Below are 3,450 nucleotides of genomic sequence, written 5' to 3' on the forward strand. Positions count from 1 at the left end.
ACATCTAAAAAGGAAAATTGTAATATGACTCTCTGTAAGTTGATTAATCTTATTTAAGTTGGAGGATGAGCAGTTTTGGTATATTTGTATTTCTCTGGCTCCTCTTTTTGGTGGATATGTGAGTGCAGCTCCATTCAGCAGAGTTGACTGGGACCAATATATTTGGTGCTTCACTTAAATATTCTCATACAAGCAGCAAGGGATACACAAGTTCTGGGATTGCACTGCTTCTAAGCCTGCCTTCATCATCTTTTTTAAAACTGAAACCGTCAAATAGTTAAGGTCTACATTGCCTCTGTGTATGGCCAAGTCTATTCTAATTAGTTTATATATCAGAAATACTTGAAAATAAAAAGTGAGGTTAAATGATAGAAATAGTCTATCACATGGGTAAGAATAGCATCAACTTTGGTGGCTCCTGAGAGTAGCTTGTCAGCAATATGGCGGATGGTGCTACACGTGTCAGCCATGTCCTCCACGAGGACAGCCATGCGGTCCTTCACATGGCCACCAGATCCATCTGGTCCACTTCATTTGCTTTCTGACTCTCTTTGTGAATCAAGGCATTCAACTGTCTGCAATTGATGTGACCCTTTTAGCTCCCCTGGCATCAGGTAAATGATAATACAGGTACTCCATTCGGCAATGTTCTCCTGAATCCACTGCAGGACTTCAGGCTTCGTGGACAAATTATCTGCTGGAATCTCAAAGAATCCCTGGATTTGAGAGGCATGCAGGTCCACAGTGATGATGTGATCTGCCCCAGCAAGAGCAGAGTGGCCACAAATTTCGCAGAAATCGGAGCACGACTCTTGTCCTTTTATCTTGTCAAGGGTATGAAAAACGGGATCACAGCAGTCACCCTAGATGATGATGCGATTTTGTAGGTGTTGATCAGTTCCATCAGGTTGTTGTCGATACCTCCACAATCACTCTGGATGTTCTAGACATCTTCGCTGTTCCTGCTTTCACTGATTTCATCGTTGGTCTCCTGGTTGCTGAACTTCTTAGTGACCACCTTGCCCAGCTCCAGGCCCAGCCAGTTGGCCATGTGCTGGGACAGGTCCTGGTGCAAGCTGCCGCTGAAGAGCATGATGTCGGGCGTGGCAGAGTGGTGGGGGCACTGGAGCCTGCCACGCAAGCAGGAAAACACGGCTGTCCCTGACTGGTTTCAGTGTCATGGTGATTCTGGCATTACAGAATTATTTGTGAATTATTTATGTCTTTTTAGTTTTTTGGAAGCATATGTGTAGAATTGGTATTATTTTTTCCTTGAATTTTGGGAGAAATGATCTGTCAAACTATTTGTACCTGGATTTTTTTTAGTAGTTGTATCTTTCAAGGAATTTGTCCATTTCATGTAAGTTGCTGAATTTATTGCAGTAAATATGTTCACAATGTTCCCTTACTATCTTTTAAATATTTATAGAATCTATAGTTCTGTTACTTCCCTCATTCCTGAGTTTGGTAACTAGTGTCACCTCTCTTTTATTTTTTTTCTAGTAGTCTGACTAGAATGTATGTTAATTTTATTGATGTTATTAACCACTTTTTGGTTTCATTGTTTTTTAAAAAAAAATTTCTGATTTCTAGATAATTTATGCTCTGATATTTATTTTCTTTCTTCTTTCTACTTTGGAAGCTGATGTCATTGACTTGAGGTGATTCTTATTTTCCAGTGTAAGTATTAAGTGCTTAAAATTTCTCTCTAAGTACTGTTTTTTAGTGGCATTCTGCATGTTTTGATATGTTATATTTGTTTTATAGGGCTGTTGTACCAAAGTGTTATAAACTGGGTGGCTTCAAACAATAGAAATTTTATTCTCTCACAGTTCTAGAGGCCAGAAGTCCTGAATCAAGGTGTCAGCAGGACCATGCTCCCTCTGGGACTCTCGGTATAACTGTCCTTTCCCCTTCCTGGCTTTTCATGGTGGCGGTAATCCTTGGTGTACCTTGGCTTGAAGGTGCATTGTACTGATCTGTGTGTCTGTCATCGTGTGATGTTCTTTCTGTGTATGTCTCCTCTTCTTGTAAGGGCACCAGTCATGTTAGATTAGGGCTCGCCTTATCCAGTATTACCTCTTCTTGAGTTAACCAATTATACCTGTAATGACTCTATTTCAAATAAGGTCACATACATTTTGAGATCCTGGGGGTTTAGAACTTGAACATAATTTGGGGGGATGCAATTTAACCCATAATAATTGTGTTTGTATTTTCATTCTGTTCGAAATATATTCTAATTTCTCTTTCTACTCAATTTTTTTAGACCCATGGATTATTTAAAAGTATTTCTTAGTGTTTAAATATTAGAATTTTTCAATGTAATTTTTTGTATGTTGATGATAAATTCTTGTTGCTTTTATATGTCCGAAAAAATATTTTGACTTCATTTTTTCAAAGATGTTTCCTCTAAGTATAGAATTCTACAGTTTTTTAAAAAAATATTTTATATAATTATTTGAAAGAGAGAGAGCATAAGCAGGGGTGGGGAGAGGCAGAGGGAGAAGCAGACTCCCTGCTGAGCAGGGGGCTTAATCCCAGGACCCTGGGGTCATGACCTGAGCCGAGGGAGTCGCTTAACCAACTGAGCCACCCAGGCGCCTATACAGTTGTCTTTTTTTTTTTTTTTTGACCTTTTTTTCCCAACTAGAAATCTGCTGTCATTTTTCACATCTTCTTTTCTGTATATTACATGTTTGTTTTTAGGGGGCTGCTTTTAAGACTTTGTCTTTATCACTGATCTTTCGCAATTTTATTATGATATTCCCTGGTGTGGTTTTGTTTGTTTGTTTGTTTTTAAAAGATTTTATTTATTTATCTGAGAGACAGAGAGAGAGCATACAAATGTGGGGGGCGGGTGGCAGAGGGAGAGGAAGAAGCAGATTCCCTGCTTGGTGGCGAGCCGACACGGGCTCCTTCCCAGGACTCTGAGATCATGACCTGAGCTGAAGGCAGACACTTAACCTACTGAGTCACCCCGGTGCCCCTCTTTGTTGTGCTTAGAGTTCACTGAGTTCTTTGGACTAGAGATTTATAGTTCTCATCACATTTGGAAAGTTTTGGAGGTTATTTCTTCAAATATTTTTTGCTTTCCCTCCTCGTTCTTTTCTCCATGGAAGACTCCAAGTACACATATCTTGGGTTGAAGTTGTTTCACAGTTCACAGTGATGCTATATATTCATTTTTTTGAGGGGGAGAGGTTGTTTCGTTTTTCTATCCATGTTTCATTTTGGATAGTTTCTGTTATTTCCTCTTTAAGTTCACTACTCTTTTTCTCCTGTGGTGTCTAATTAACATTAATCGTATTCAGAGATTTTTTACCTTGAACAATGTAGTTTTTATCTTTAAAGTTTGGCTTGGGTTTTAAAAAAAAATCTTCCATGTCTTAACTTTTGGACATGTGGAATATATTTATAGTAACATTTCTAATGTACTTTTCTGCTAAT

At 38.7% G+C, this 3,450-nt stretch overlaps 1 pseudogene; it reads right to left on the reverse strand.

Moving 5' to 3' along the window:
- Positions 1–332: 332 nt before the first annotated feature.
- LOC103673184 lies at positions 333–1,994 on the reverse strand (annotated as a pseudogene).
- Between the last annotated feature and the right edge of the window lie 1,456 nt (positions 1,995–3,450).

The sequence above is a fragment of the Ursus maritimus genome, unplaced genomic scaffold, assembly GCF_017311325.1.
Source record: "Ursus maritimus isolate PB19 unplaced genomic scaffold, ASM1731132v1 scaffold_4, whole genome shotgun sequence".
In the NCBI taxonomy this organism is placed as follows: Eukaryota; Metazoa; Chordata; class Mammalia; order Carnivora; family Ursidae; genus Ursus; species Ursus maritimus.